Consider the following 17,247-nt stretch of genomic DNA (forward strand, 5'->3'; position numbering starts at 1 on the left):
CACGCATGTTCAGATTTAATTTTTTTCTATGGAAGAACTCAGCCTGGTCTGTTAGCAAGCTTCCTGACAAGTCCACTTCATCTGACGCTGTCGAAACCATTCCATATCACGTTCAGTACTCATACCATCTTTCATAGGTTTTCTCATGTTCATTTGATTTTTCAGATTACTGTCTTCCTAGAAAACAACTCTGAAATGTAATAATGCTTGATGCACTCCACCGTCATTTACTGTATAAAGCTTCAATAGATACCAGTGATGAAAATAACCATTTGAATTTACTGTGGTTGTCATTAAGAATATTAACTGAAATGGCAATATAGTACGTAAAGGTAAACTTAACTAAAGAATGAGAATTTAGATGAAGTGTTGTATTCACAAGAACAGAAATTGATGGTTAGGAATGGTTAATTGTGAGAATTTCGTATTCACAAAATACATTGATAACGATAGTGGCTCAGAAAATTAATTAGGAGTAAAAGAAAGACTGCCTGGTTCACAGTCAAGAGTAGCAGAATCAGTGTGGCATTGCTGATCCAGTCCCTCCAGTTGTTTTAGGGATTATTACTTGAGTATTAGACAAAAGAGTGGGTGTAAACTTTTGGGCCCTGAATCATTAATTGCTTAATTGGTTATTGATGGCTTTTGTCATTGCGGTAGTTTGGCGGACCACTAAGCCATGATGAAGGAGGTTTGACTGTATTGGAATAGACTGGTGTTTATGCATGACGCCATCACTGGCACCTGCATCTTTCTTTGAAGCCATAGCTACGGTTAATGTAAGTAAAATAAGAATCAAACAAAATACAGGTGTCACCACTAAGACAGGCAGCATAAATGAGCACTCGCTACACTGAACACTTTGGCCACCTGGTAAACTACTCTGGCAGGTGCGAGAATTTCAAGTACCCTCTCATGATATTGTCCAGATTAAAAGCTGGACCATCTGATGCTGGAAAATTGGTGTTGTACCCATACCATATTAAGTGTAAGAGCTTTGGACCCTACCTCACCCTGCAGTCCCCCATCCTTCTTGCAGGGGGAGGGAGTTGAGGGGCATTTATATTGGCAGCTATCTGCACCATTGACACTGGAAGATGCCTGTTTTCAATAGTTTTATTGATATTTTTATGTATATTACAAGGTGCGTCAATCAGTGCCTTTCCATGGACCTGAGTTACAATTGCAAGCAAAACTTCACCGACAGTCTCCTTCCAGCATTGTGTTCTGCCTTCCCTATATCTCATTCCTCCCTGAATGTCAGTGTCCCTCCTCCTCAGACCCATTTGTCATGTGCGTCTGACAACAAAGTATTTCATGTATCGGATTTCTCATTCCTTCCCATGCATCAAAGACTAATATTTCTTCTCATCCCCTTCATGTTGCCATCACATCACAGTACTTTGTTTTCTGTAATTAATTTCTCTGTCTTTCCCAAGCACATCAGTGATTTATGTAATTAACTTCTCATTCTTTCCCAAAGATAAGAGTGTCCTTTCTTCTCAGTCCCCTTTGTTGTTTGGTTCATATTGCTGTCTCATAATACCATATATCACCTTCCACTCAACAGCTGGCAGGGAAGTGTCAGCAAAATTTTGACTGTAATTGTGCCAGGTCAGTAATGTGGCAGAACCATGCAGTAATTCCTCATTTTAAGTCCAGTTGATAGTTGATTTAGCTTCCAGTCCATAGAAAACATCAGCTGTACCTTGGCAGACTTTTTAATGCAAGTAAGAAGGAACCAAAGGTCAGGAGCCGACAAGATTGTTCCCTCAAAGAAAAAACAAAACCAAGATAACAGCCAAATTCAAGATCTGCTTATGCCTTTTACTTTTATTTATTTATTTTATTGTCCTATTTGTCTCATATTTGAGACACACACACAGGAAAAAAACAAAAAGTTGCTGCATGACCTCAGGTGCTAGCCAATTAAACTTAAGTATCAGTTCTTAGGCTAGACCATATAGTCCTGCAAGTGTTAGTAATATTATGTTATGGCTCCCCGATTCTGGCTTTATTTTATTTTTATTTATTTTTTGTACTGAGGATCAAAATGTATCTATTTTAAATATTTAACTGCAGTAAAAGTACATCAGGTCAGCTCAGATGTTGCTGCACTGGAACACAAAATTTCCAGTGAAAGGGAATCACAAAGCACAAACTTGCTGCTAGAACTGCAGCCCACTAAGCAATACACATCTAAGAGTATGCCAGAAGCATAAATAGCATATGTAAACTTACTGTGTCTGCAACTATCACTGTGTAAATTTATCAGAGAGCCCTATTCCTTTAAACCTTAGCACGGTACCAAGATTTTGAGGCCCTGCTTATTCTGTAGTCTGCTTTCTGTGCATTACTAACTTTAAAATGCTTCCCAACTTTCTGGTATCACAGCTTCACTATAATTGCTTCTGATCTCTGTATACCTTCACTGTAATTCCTAATTTCTTTCTTCATGTTACCCTGTCATCACTGTGCACGAGTGCTTCCCCACTTAAAACTTTTTCCTAGCCTTCATCCACTTTGTTTCAATTTATTTCCCTGGCTTCCTTCTAATGCCTTAACACTGTACTGCTCTACCTCCACTGTGTTCCCTTAAAGTAACAAATCTCTGAGTTTTCCTGCCATAACTTTTCCCCACACACACATGCTGGTAATCAACATTTCCTTGAGAACTTGATTAAAATAACATCTTGTGGAAGTATGACAGAGGGGGAAAAAATGAAATAAAAAATAAAAAAATAAGATCCATCAATAGGTTTTCCCATTAACATATTGCTGCTGTACAAACACTTTCACATTTTAAAGCAAATGTATAATAACCAAACATGTACCATACAAATGACATCTCTCTCTCCATTACATACTGCAATGCAATCCCCTCCCCCCTTATTTATTTATTTATTTATTTTTTTTTTTTAGGGAGGGGGGACAACCTGACCCCCCCCCACCAACTACACCTTTACCTCAAACTTATCCCTATCTCCCAAAAGGCAGATAGTTGACTACACAGTCTCTAGTCTTTTAAAGGCAATGTGTTCAGGTATCTCGAAATGAACAGATCTTGGATACAGCTTTCTTAACTGCATAAGCACAGCATAAATCTTTCCAACCCTACCCAAAGACAAAAGCGTACCTTTTAGCCCAGTTGATGGCCAGGAGTCGTCTGATTAGAATGCTGATTTGACCAGCAACCAATGAGATTCATTTCCACTTTATACCTAAATCTCACTGAATTTCATGAAAGCATAATTTAGCAGTCAAGTTGTAGAACTGGCCAAATTTCATAGGACGAACACAAACCAACTTCGGTAACGAAGGAGATTTCATTTTTACCACATACCTAAACCTCATTAACTCTAATACACCAATGACTTAACATTCAATTTGTAAGAGTAGCCCATTCACATCATATGAAAATAAACCTATTATAGCCAGACTTCAATGTGGCCACCACCTTCCCCTGCTACTTCCTCATTGGTCAGTCTGTCTCTCCATGTGATTCCACAGGCTTCTCTCAAATAACTCATTTCCACTGCTCTCACCCTTGACTTCTGTCCCTCCAACAAGGTCCAAGATTCATTCCATACATCAGAGTTGGCATCACAATACTGTCATGTAGTAACTTTATAATCAATTACAAAAATAATGATAAATACAAAAAAAGAACATAATTATAAGTACAAAAAAGGACAGTCAAAATAAGTAGAGAGCAAATGATCATAAAATAAATAGAAAACAATAAATACCCATCAAAAATAAAGCAGGGACATACATAATACAGTTGCATCAGTACAAGTACTTATGAACTTAATTGGGACTGGGGTGGCCCATAATTCATAAAGTTAGGACATGAAATTTTTTAATACTGTTTACTCGACAAAAATATGGTAATCATTGATGAAAAAGTGAACTCTGGTAGCAATTGAAGCACAGTACCAGTGTTTTTTTATCATAAATACTGTATTCTGCACAGTACAATATGTACAGTGTTTGGTAGATAGAATCCACTAGCTGTAATTCAGCAGGCTTCCTAAAGAGCATGTACCTCCAAAAGTTCCTAACATGAATATTTGTGTGTTGGGTTCCAACTGTATAGGCAAAGGTAAAAACTGAGAGGAAACAGCACATGTGTTTGTATGCTGGAGTTTGTGGGTGATTGACAGCTTTTTGTATTATTCTTTTATCTTAAATTCGCCAAAATACCAGTGTTTACCTTGTAGCTCAGTCTCTATAGCTCATTGGCAAAAAAAGACAATGCATTAGCTCAACCTCTTATCTGCTGTATAGTACTCCTTCATGACTGTGATCATGCAGGCAACCTTCCCAAGTTCAAACTTCTAAGCATGAAATATGTCCAATGTTCAAGTGCATTAAACAAGCTGCCCAAGCGTGGCTGTGTATGAATTTTACCATTTGTTTAATTGATGCTCAGACAACTTGTAGCAATCTACATGCAGTCCATGAATTAATTGCAGGCTGACAGTGCATATGTGTTTCTCTTAGACAACACTAATTTAAAGTTTTAATTCTTGACAGTGGCCACCAAAATGCAATGTATTGGTAGTTTTGAATGCAGTGTTCCAAAAATAGAAATATGTGACACTTCCTTTGTACAGAAAGTTGAAAGACAGTACATTTTTACGTAAGTTAGGCAGGGCTGTGCAACCTGTTCCCAAGAATCCATTTTGGTGTTGCAGGTATAATATGTTATAATAAAGTAATGAAAAGCTTTTTTAGTTTATGGTGAATTGGATTAGGGAATTGTCTAATGAAAGTCATTGCAGATTTTGTGTGTGTGTGTGGGGGGGGGGCAAAGGTTTCAGGGCCTATCCTCAGGGCATATCCCCAAGGCCCAGTAGTCCTCCTACAACACCACATGTCACCACTTTGGCATTAACACCCACCATCCATATTGAATACATGCTAGGGCTGTCTCATACAGGACTGGTTTATTGGTATTAGAAGGGGTGTTTTTATGACATGTCAGCGGGTCTTCTGGTAGATCAGTAAAGCCTATTTTTTTATGAAATTCAAATCCATAAACTGTTCCCTGCCCCAGCGAGGATTTGAACTGGGGTCCGTTAGGACTGCAGGCCACGTCTCTACTGATTGAACCACTACCTTCCTCAGTTAAAAGTATTGTAAGAAAAGTAAAATAAATTTATTGTTGTTCGGATAAAGCTTCCCTGCCTTTTTCAGTCACTTTAATTTGATTATCTTTATTCAGGAAAATGGAAACAAGATATTTTGAATGAAAAGGAAACTTAGTGTCAGTATGAATAGAAAGGCTGGTTGCATTTCATTCGTTCGTTTCTTCCTTTTATAAAGGCTTCAGCATGCTTGCATGCTGGAGCCTTAATCATCCAGTGGCGGCTGTCCATGCTACTCTATAGATGGGGGGGGGGGAACTATCTGAATTCATAACTAGAGTACACTCCTCTAAAGTTCTCAGTTATTTCTAAAATTTAAACAGCTTCAACCCAAGGAATTTGAATTTGGTAAGGTTGACTGTATTGTAGTCTCAGTCTGTTATTGCAACTCTGTTTTCAGCATGGAAAGATGGCAAATTTAGGCTAATTAAAAATAAAAGGAATTAAGGTAATCTAAAATTCAGCTGTACTCTACCTTTTTGTTGGCTTCATAGGGCTGCAGTTCAAGCTGTTTTATGGTCCTGAAGGGCACTGCTCTTCATAAGTCATGGTTTCCTTATGCTGATATTAGTTTGCTCATAAAGACTCCAATATGCATGCTTCGGCCTTGCTCACCTGATGGCAATTCTCCACGCTGCTTGATTTCTTGCGGCCTTTCTGTTCAGTTGCTGATCCCTGGTGTCCCACTGATGTTGTCCCAGTCTATTGTTGGTGTACCTGTCACAATAGACACAGCACGGTGCTGTTGGTTATTGAGTTTTAAGGCTTATCGGTGCATGGTTAGGTTTTACTTACAGGACTTTTCAATAGACTTTCCTTTCATTCAGTCATTTTTCGTGTTATTGCTTGAAGGAAATTATATGGTAATTTTCATTTATAGTTCACAACATTGACTTAGCAGTGGTTTTTGTCCATTTTCAGCATATTTCCCTTGGGTGAATTGTGATTAACACAGTGCTGTGGCTCCACTCCCTTTTTGTGACTAGCACCATAAACTAGTGTTCATATCTTGGACAGTAACAGCTCATTGCCAGAACAAGAGTACAGTATTTTATTATAGGTTGTTCTCATTCCATAACACTTCCCTTAGTCACCAGCACCATTGGTTACAGGTCATTGCCAGATTAAGAATATATTTAACTATGGGTCTGATTTTTTTCTATAGCACTGAACAGTAGTCTGTAGCACCATGTGTTACAGGTTGTTGACAGATTAAGAGTGCATGTTATTAGAGGTAGATATCATACCATAACACTTTCAGTAGTCACTAGCCCCATATGTTGCAAAGCACCATATGTTACAGGTCATTGGCAGAACAAGACTTTTTTTCATTACTTTCACCATACCTTAGAGTTAATCTGTTGTCACAGCTTACCTTTCAAGATGGAGAGATGGCAGATTTAGGCACAGTTACAGGGAAGAGCATAGATAAAACCTTTCCATGCACCAGCACTTCACTTTGTGAGAGCCATTGGCCAAATGATTTGCCTGGCTCATTGCAGACTCAGATTTGAAGCTTCACTCATTCTTAGTTCCATGTCATTGAAGCATAATCCCTGTATACTGTATAATAACCACTGTGAACAGGGATTCATTTGACTTGAAGCTTCAGATCAGTTTTATCAGCCAATGTCTCTCTCCTTTCTACCTTCCTCCATATTTAGGTGGGAATAAAGGCCAAAGTAATGATAATGATATTTATCCTGCTTTTTTGTCCCCCTTTTCCTTGACTTAGATGGGGTTAGACCTATTTCCCCTTAGTGGACCTATTATTTCTCTAATTTATCCATCTTCCTTCACACCTCTGTATCCCCCTCCCCCAGTGGTTTATTGTCCCCCAATGGGTCTACTTCCTCCAATGGACCCATTTTCCCCAAAGAACCCATTTTTCCTCAGGGCCCTATTTCACCTTGCACCCCCTTTCCCCATGGACCTGTTTGTACCTGCATACCCATGGCCCTATTATATTTCCACTCATGGCCCTATTTTATTTCCACTCATGGCCCTATTTTATTTCCACTCATGGACCTATTTTATTTCCACTCATGGCCTTATTTTATTTCCACTCATGGCCATATTTTATTTCCACTCATGGCCCTATTTTATTTCCACTCATGGACCTATTTTATTATCACTCATGGACCTGTTTTATTTCCACTCATGGACCTATTTTATTATCACTCATGGATTTATTGCCACTCATGGACCTATTTTATTATTACATGGATTTATTTTCCACCCTTGCATGTATTCCCTTCTTGGACTTATTTTCCACATAGACCTCTTCCCCCCATTGAGAGAGAGGCAACTATATCTTTCGTGGACCTGTATCCTTCCTTGGACCTATTTTTGACATTGGACCAGTGTTCTTACGTGGGTCCATCTCCCTCAAGAACCTGTTCCTCCATGGATTCTCTCTCTCTCTCTCTCTCTCTCTCTCTCTCTCTCTCTCTCTCTCTCTCTCTCTCTCCCGCACGCGCACACACACACACACACACACACACACACACACACACACACACACACACACACACACACACACACACACACACACACACACACACACACACACACACACACACACACACACACACACACACACACACTATAGTATTGTGTACAGTGACAGTATTGTAGAGCAGTAGCAGTTTTACATATACAAAGGTCCTACATCTCTTTCCTTGCCCCGTGAAGGGAGAAAGGTGGACTGCAAGAGGAAGATAGATTAAGCCTGCAGTCCACTAGGTTCACAGTTCAGGTGAGCCTTGGGTTATAACTGCTACTGCTATACTACCCTCAGCATACATTCCTGTGACCCTCTTCAGCCAGTCACCCTCCCCCTTCCTTTCAGCATATCCAGTTTACATCTCATCCCTCTTGGTACTTATGCCAGTTCTCTCACAGCACACTTTTCTCGGATCTGTCACACCTTAATACCCAACAGTTCTTTGTACGCCTTTACTTGGCAAGGGATTCTCCTCTTGCAGCTTATTTTCTTGAGCTCAGTGGCAGTGGAGCCGTCCTGTTGCATCAGTACCACCACATGAAGGCGTACCCCACCAGCACTGGTTTACATTGCCCAGACCAACACAGCTGATGGGTGGAGGGGCTGGTTGTGTAGGAACTTAGGTATTTTTGAGTGATGGTATAGGGTGTTGAAAACGGTTGACATTTCATAGGTAATACTGAAAGCTCATATGTTTATTTATTTACTTTACAATGATTTACAGAAAAATTGGATATTAAAGCTCCTTTGGTGCATGTAAATGCTGATTTGGTAGTGTCACCAAGTTTTCAGTTGTAGATATGTGGGTCACATATTAGTGACATGTCATTGAGGCCCCAGGTTCATCTGTAAGATAGTCGCAGTGAACTGGAGGCTCAAATTGCCCTTCTCCTACAGTCCATCATACTTGTTCAGGGGATAGGGAAGTAGTTGAGGGATGTTAGTATAGCCAGGCAGTGGAGCCATCTGGTTAATGTATGCACTGGGCATTGAGGTCTTACCGTACAAGATGTTGCAAAAAAAAAAAAAAAAAAAAAAAAAAAAAAATTCATCAGTGTGTGTAGGTCTGTAAGCATTTGTATGTACCCAGTATATTTCAGACTATTTTGTAGTGCATCATTATCATAAAATATATGTTATGTGTGTAGGAGCTCTGTAATCATTTGTATGTACCCAGTATATTATTTCTGAAGCATATGTTGTTCATCATCGTTATCATAAAATATATATTATCATGGAAAGGCTTGAATTAAGACTGGGATGTGTGAAATCAATGGTTTTCAGTACTGTATATCATTAGGCTGCCTTGTTGTACTCATATATTATACCAACGGTTCTCAGACTTTTAAGTGTGTGACCCTATTTGGAATATTTCAAGACTTCGCAACCCATAAGATAGAGAGAAAGTAACTGGTATACAGCCTATCGTAGTTATTATGAATATGCTAATAGTGTAATAAGGATAATTACAATTTCAGTTAAGTAAATATAATACATTGAAAGCATTAGGCCTATTCTGTGTCCCTGCAACCCATCAAGACACCTCTCGCGACCCATAGTTTGAGAACCACTGTACTATACCATTGCTGAAGTGAATAATACTGCATATTATAGAAAACTTATGGCTATACATTTTAATTTCTACATGAATTCCATTTAATACACAACTGACATCTAATGTTGTGGCATAAGCGTCATTTCATATAAACCCAGTGTACTGCTGGTTGAAATGGTCCCCTCTGCAGCCCACCATTCTTCTTTTGGGGGATTGATAGAGTTGATGGGCATTTGCATAATCATGCAGTATCCATTGTGTGGTCACTTTTTTTTTTTTTTTTTTTTTTTTTTTTTTTTTTGAAGACAAACCATTGGTTTGAGTAATAGCACTCCAGTATTATATGTATGATTTTCTGTTAACTTTTTTTCATCATCCAAATTGCTTTTTCCCAGCTAAGGATGGAGTAAGGTTTAGTTACCGTATTGTACTTGTTAATTGTGATACTGAAATGTTTTGGTAGCTATGCTTGTCTGTGAAATGTAGTACACTGTACTGTTTACTTAATATTCCTAACACAAGAGCATAGAGAGAGAGGGATGTAGAGGTTTATCTGATTATATGACTTATGCATTGTAAAACAGAGGAGTGTGGTGAATATAGGCGGAGAGGAATACAGTAATCACTTCAATATCCGACGTAATAGAGCCATAGGTAGGTCCGGATATTGGTTCTGTTCGGATATTGGGCCCCATCTTATGGACTTGTACTTATGGACCCTAACTCAGAGAAACACCTATACAACTCCCTCTGGACATGCATAGCACCTATTTAAGACCCAAATCACACCAATAAGGCTCATTGATGACTGAAATAAATGCAAAAGAAACATAAAATGAGGGTTTAGAAGTAGGTTCATACAATTGTAAACATTCTGGTGACTGGCTCCTGGACTGGTACTTATGGACCCTAACCTAGCCTAACTCAGAAAAACACCTTCCTACTGCACATGCATAGCTCCTAACACCCTATTCACACCAATAAAGGACATTAATGAGTGAAATGAGGTAAGTACAGTATGAAACATTCTGCCTACTTACAGCAAGTCCATGGCCACCTCGATGAATAACCGCCTCCTCTCGGACTCTGACAGTAAGAAGGATTTCCTGAAGCACTTGCAGTACACTGTTCCTGAAGTCTTGCACTGAACTTAGTCAATCGCACACAGAAGTCCGTTCTCTTCACAGCGTGCACTCTTGTCTAACTAATGCTCCATTGTAACTTACTAAGTGTTGCACTTTAACTTTTCCCATTCTTCTAATTTTCCAAAGCCAAAACAAACAAGTCTATTTACGTTAAATTTTGTTTCAATTGATTCTTTTCTCTCACAACTGTAAATCCTTAACACAACACACTGTTTTTTTCACTGCACGATACTCTAAATTCCCGTGCGGTCTAGTGGAGAAGTTCTTGCTGTTTATTCACTGTCAGAGTCCGAGAGTATCACTGGCAGGTGACCTAGAGGTGCATCGCTGGGTCGTGGTGATGGCGTACCCACTGCAGACGACTCTGAAGACAGCCGCAAACTCACGTCGAGCGGTGACTCCACCGTGGCTGATGTGCTGGGCTGTGGCTCGGAGCATGAGGGCCTGTCTTGGGGAGGCAACGGAGTGGAGCCAGGGCTGGGCACAGCGTGGGTCACAGGCCTGAAAAAACTGTCAATGGTTGATTGACGCAATGACCGACAATTCTGACGATTGATGATGCGCTGCCTGAAAGCACGCCCTTCCTCCATGAGTCCCAAGGGCCCCATCTCCCTGTCACAGTCTGGGTGATCCAGGTAGTCTAGGACGAACTCTAGATGTTCCCGGAGTGTGCTTAGCTTGGGGATGGCTGGAGTAGTGTCCTGCTGAGAGGAGTCCACATCATCGTCGCCTTCCCCGTCGGAAGCTTCAAGTTCGGTACTGATACCTGCAACTGAAGACGCGATCTCGATATCAGACAATGTCTGATACCCAGGATCGCCCTTGTCGTCATCCAACCACTCACGAACATCGTCCACATCAACATTGTCGCCGTGTGTACGTAGCCGTGCATGGAAGTCATCCACGTCAAATCCTAGGAAATCGTACTCCACATCCGCTCCGAGAAGCAGACGAGACCAACCATTTTCCAGAGTCTTCACAGGGACTTCCTTCCATGCACTAGCCCAGTTGTATAGCGCAGACTTGATGTTGTAGCGGCGAAGGTTTTCCAAAGTCCGCTTGCCTCATGTGTCCCGTCCCTCCCTGCGCTCATCCTTGTCCTCGAGAACAACCATCACCTCGTCCAGGAACTTCCGACGGTATAGGCGCTTTGTTGCCACGATCACTCCTTGGTCCATTGGTTGGATGAGAGCAGTCGTATTAGGTGGCAGAAACATGCACCTAATACGGCCATTTTCAGCAACCAAGTCCTTGTCGCTGGTGCATTGTCGAGGAGAAGGAGGGCCTTTACCTGGTCGTGCGGGATTCCCAGTGTCTTCGTCTGGTAATGGATGACCTCCTTGACGAAGTGGCGGTGGAACCAGTCTTTGAAGATCACAGCTGTAAACCATGCCTTCAAAGAATGGTACCAGACGACAGGAAGGACATCCATCACCCCACGAAGGCACCGAGGCTGCTTTGCGCGGCCAACAACAACGGGCTTAAGCCGATGCATGCCATTAGCATTGGCACAACACAAAGCAGATATCCGTTCCTTGGAGAGCTTGCGGCTAGAGTGTTCGTTGGCAGCGAGCGATAGAATAGGCCAGTTTCGTCTGCATTGTAGACTTCCGAGAGTGAGGCCTTCCCTGTCGATCAAGCCCTTCACCTTGTGTCGAAACTCGTCAACTCCATCCTCGTTAGTGTCCAATGCTTCGCCATGTGCTTTACGGTTGGTAAGGCCATGCCATCACAGCAGCAGCACGTTGTCATTACCAAATCAACGTGGATCGGTCGATTTCTGCAAACCTGGGGGTAAACATAACCTTCCTCTCCACGTTGCGTTTGCTTCTCGACGAGAAGTCAGCCGTGTACTGCATGAGTTTGTCTCGGGATCTCTTAATATCGAACAAAGTAGACTGGGCCAGGTTAAACTCGCAGAGAATGCGGGAAGAAGACCACCCCGCATCTACTTTCTCCAATATCTCCCATTTCTTCTCCAGAGTCAACACCACTCTTTTCCTTTTCTCAGGTGGCGGGGCCATCATCACACACGCTAAGAGGAGGGCCAAGAGCAGCAGGAGTGCCTGCAGCAGGTAAGGCACCACCACAAAAGCGATCACGTGGGCAGCCATAACGACGAGTGTGCACTTGTGGCGAGAGTCAGGCGGAAAGTGGGGAGGATGCAGTGGCGCTCTATCGGACGTCGGAGGAATGACACGCCACAACAATGCTCTCCCGTGCCGCGCGCGGCAAGTTCAAACTGCGGGTGGGAAAATTTCGTTTTTTTTTTTTTTTTTTTTTTTTTTTTTTTTTTGGGGGGGGGGAACATTTTGGGAATATTGGATCCCGGGACGATTATGTCCGGGTAGTGGGGATGTTCGGATATTGGGCATCCGGATATTAGAGTGATTACTGTACTTTGAGTGAAACTGAAGTGGAGAAACTGAGAAAGAAACAGTGTCAGACGAATACTAGTTAACGGTACTGGAGGAGTTAGTTAACACTAAGAATCTCCTTGGTTACTAAACATATCAGGCCTTCAGTTCATCTATATATCAGGCCTTCAGTTCATCTATATCCTGCCATGAAATGTTTGAATCTCCTTGGTCAGTAGTCATATACCTCTTTCCTGCAATCTCCATGGTTACTCTAGTCATTCTATTTTATGAAGACAGTTTGGGTGGGGCACTCTGGGACCTCACTCTGTTAGCTCTGTTGCCACATCATCGCCACACACGTGCTTGCTCGCTCTTTCTCTCTCTCTCTCTCTCTCTCATATTTATATTAACTACTAATTTTATTTCTCTCTCTCTCTCATATTTATATTAACTACTACTAATTTTATTTCTCTCTCTCTCTCTCATATTTATATTAACTACTAATTTTATAAATTTTTTCTCTTGTTTTCGACTTTTTTTCCCCACCACCCCTGAGGTAAAAGTCTATAGGTGCATTTTTTTTTTTTATAGCTTCCATGGCGGGAGACTGACTGAGTATGACCCGCTCACGCAGGGCTGTCCCTCGTGTCACCACCTGACAACGTCGCAAAAGCAACGCTGACAAGTCACATGAGATTTATACTATACTATAGCTTTTTTATTGAATTACATCTATACAGAGTGTTTCAAATTCATTTACAAGTAGTTACTAGCTAAAATAGGAGAGTGAGAGAGAGAGAGGTGAGCACAAATAAGTACACTTGTGTCGGCGGCGATGTGGCAACAGAGCTAACAGTGTGAGGTCCCAGATCGCCCCACCCAAACTGCCTTCATAAAATAGAACGACTGTAGTCAAACTCATTCCTGATATCATACTCTTGAATCTCCTTGCTTACTTGTCGTATTTTCATTCCTGATATCGTACTCTTGAAAATCCTTGGTTACTAGTCAAATCACAACCTCTCCTGCAATCACTCTAGAATCTCCTTGGTTACTAGTCAAACTTCTGTTTCCTGCAGTCAGGTTTTAGACTTTCCTTGGTTACCAGTCAAATCAAACCTCTTTCCTGCAATCATACTATAGAGTCTCCATGGATACAAGTCAAATCAGACTTCTGTTTTCTGCAGTCAAGCTTTAAAATCTCCTTAGTTACTAATCAGATCAAACTGCTTCCTGCAGTCAAGCTTTATGTTGTTGTCATTGTTGACATTTAAGTTAAATTCTCGTCGTCAGAGTGAGAGTCTTCGGAGGTGGAGGTATTTAAGTAACCTCTTCATGGATTTCTTCCCTCTTTTTATTTCTGTCATAAATTTCATGGTACATATCCCCTTTTTGCCTTGTGTACTCTTTTTGAAATTTATCAAAGTTATGTCCTATTTCTCTGATTGTTTATGGATGGATGGAAGTAAAACTGCAGTTTTAGTCCAAGTTAGATTGAAAGAAGCATATGACATTTTAACCCAGCCATTGAGTTGCGTTTGATCCCAGGAGGATGCCAGTTCAACTCAATGCCGGTCCCAAGCCCGGATAAATTGGGGAGGGTTGGTGTCAGGATTGGGTATCCGGCCGTAAAAATTTGCCAAACCCTGACACGGTATGGTTCATTACCATATCGTTTACTGTACTGAATTTCAGGTGTTTTCACTGGCTAAATTAAGTAAATGTCCCCCCCTTCCCTCCCCCTTATCTCTCTCTCACTGTCTCTCTTCGTGTGAAGTCTGGGTGGCTGGGTACTTAGAATAGTCCACACTTACACATCCCGCCAGTTTCTGTCAATTTGATGTCGTATCGCCATGCGTGTTTGTTGTGTGGGGATGGTCTTCTTACCAGGGGGTCGCTAAGAAGGGGTCTTAAATGTGATGCCCTGGCCCTAGGATGTACTGCGCGAACCCACAACAGGCACGTAAGGTGAACGGCGAGATGTCACAAAGGTGGGACGTTCCGGCCGTCACATGCACTCGGCCCTTGCGTGTGACAATCACGTGGTTGCTTGTTTTTTATTTTTTTCCATTGAATAATGTCTTTTCAATTTTGATTTTAATAATTTTTATCTATAATGTTTATTATGTGCCGTGTGGGTGTTGGATGTACCTGAGAGGACGCTTTTGAGGCCATAACCCTTGGGCACAACAAACAATCGGGCTATATGCCATTTTCACCCTGCCTGGCACCATATCTGTGAGGTCATCAACATCTGAGGCATTGATGTCATTCCTGATGGTGTCGGACTTGTTGAATTGAGTATAGTCTGGGCCGATGTGTTGCTCGTTAATCAGGGCACCAGCACTTATCTGAATGTCACACGTGGGACGCTGATACATATTTCACATCCTCTCAGTCTTCACGCACCATTGCCTAGGTAGGCAAGAACCCCAACCACCCGTCATGATTTAGGTCTGTTTCGACCCCATCTGCATGCAGCACCTGGATATTCTACATCATAATCCTAGGGTGCCTCCATTCTGTTAGGAGTCTAAATGGGTGAAATAGTTTTATATTATATATAAAACATCCTACATCCCATTTATATTATGTCACCAAACGATAAGGTTTTCAAATTGGATGAACTTTTCTATATTAGAAAAGTAAGATGTCACCAAAATGTCACCAGGCTACACCTTACAAAAGTATCTGCACAGAGGCCGTGATATGGCTGGCTTGATTCGCTTAGAAGAACGCGGAACTCTTTTGATGTAGATTAGGTCGATGGAAGGTGCCACGTGTGCACAACCGGAAATTTGTTTGCGGCTGACGTTCGATCGTGTTCTCAGTGTGAGCTCACCATTCTGTGCACACCATCTCCTTTTCCTGTTGTGTTTTCTTCATCTAAGGCATACCAGTTCCTGTTGGTGTGTTTTCACCTTCTCTCACACTCCAGCTCCTGTTGGTGTGTTTTCTCCTTCACACACACCAGGTCCTATTGATGTGGTTTCTCCTCACATACACCATTCCTGTAGGTGTGTTTTTTTCCTTCTCACATCAGTTCCTTTGTGTGTGTTTTCTCCTCACACACACCAGTTCTTATTGGTGTGTTTTCTCCTCACACACACACCAGTTTCTGTTCTTGGTGTGTTCTAAAGATCAAGACCAAAATGAAGATCAAGAAGAAATTGAAGGCTATATTTAATGCCTCAAGTTTGAAACGTTTCTCCTAAAATCAAACGTTTCCTACCAACAGTCAACAAGTTTACTGCCATCAATCAAGTTTACTGCCATCAATCAACACAGAGACAGACTGTCATGTAAAACTGCAAGGCCTATGCAACGATGATGATGGCAGCATGTCCAATGGTAGGGTGGTTGGGACGGGCATGGTGTGGGTCCGAGCAGCTTACCTCCTCGTGGTGGACCTGGGTAGAGTGATCTTCATGTATATGTTGTTGCTTTTGCTCCAGGTTCAATGGAAGTATGAACCCTGTGGAGTGCAGCCTGAAATTGCCCTCCTGCATCCCACAACCCTTGTTTGGGAGATGAGTCAAGGGCTGTTGTAATTGTCTTGCAGCCCACGACCCTTGTTTGGGTGAGAAGAGTTGAGGGATGCTGAAATTGTCCTCCTGTAGCCCACGACTCGTTTGGGAGAGAAGTCAAGGGATGTTTAAATTGTCCTCCTGCAGCCCACAACCTTTGTTTGTGAGATGAATCGAGGGATGATCATGTAGGGGGTCAGTAGAAGCATCCAGTTATATCAGTGCCACCACATGAAGGTGTCCCTCTCCACGACCATATATAAGAGCTACTAGAAGCACATCAATGAAGATCACTCTAGCTGAAAGCTGCAATTTATTGACCAACTTTGTCTAGCAACACACAATTACTTAGTGGCATTAAAATATATGCTTGGTGACATTAAACTGTATGCTTGGTGACAAAATATATGCTTGGTGACATTACAATATATGCATGGTGACATTAACTGATATGCTGGGTGACACAGAGAGATTCTTAATGACAGGTAGAGAGGTTTGGTGACATAAATCATTGGTGACATTACTAGAGCTTTGGTGATGTTATTTAGAGGTTTAGTGATAAGAGGTACTTGGATTACTTTGTGGTTTGGTGACATCTTAAAATAATGGTGACATCCTGAAGTGAATTAATTTCATAACAAAAAAGAAAGACGACTTCACTCCACCATGGAGCAAAGCATAGTGCAATAGTATTGTCTTTTATATGTACATGTATGAGACGGACTTTTATACGTCAGTATGAAGGTACAGTATTTTGTGTCCTTATACCTTACATTGCTTCTTTTTGGTGTTTTCTGTTATACTGCAAGGCCAGTATTATGCTTGCTATATTTTTCAGATATATCTTCTTATACCACGTACATGCTTCTGGTATATTTCCTGTTATGCCACAAGTCTGGTCTTATGCTTGTTATATTTTCTGATATATGTTGTCTTGTTATACCTCATATCGCATATTTTGGTATATTTCCTGTTATACCACAAGTCCAGTATTATGCTTG

The sequence above is a fragment of the Coenobita brevimanus genome, chromosome 42 (genome assembly GCF_032717465.1).
Source record: "Coenobita brevimanus isolate Jiangsu-jjx chromosome 42, ASM3271746v2, whole genome shotgun sequence".
Classification (NCBI taxonomy): domain Eukaryota; kingdom Metazoa; phylum Arthropoda; class Malacostraca; order Decapoda; family Coenobitidae; genus Coenobita; species Coenobita brevimanus.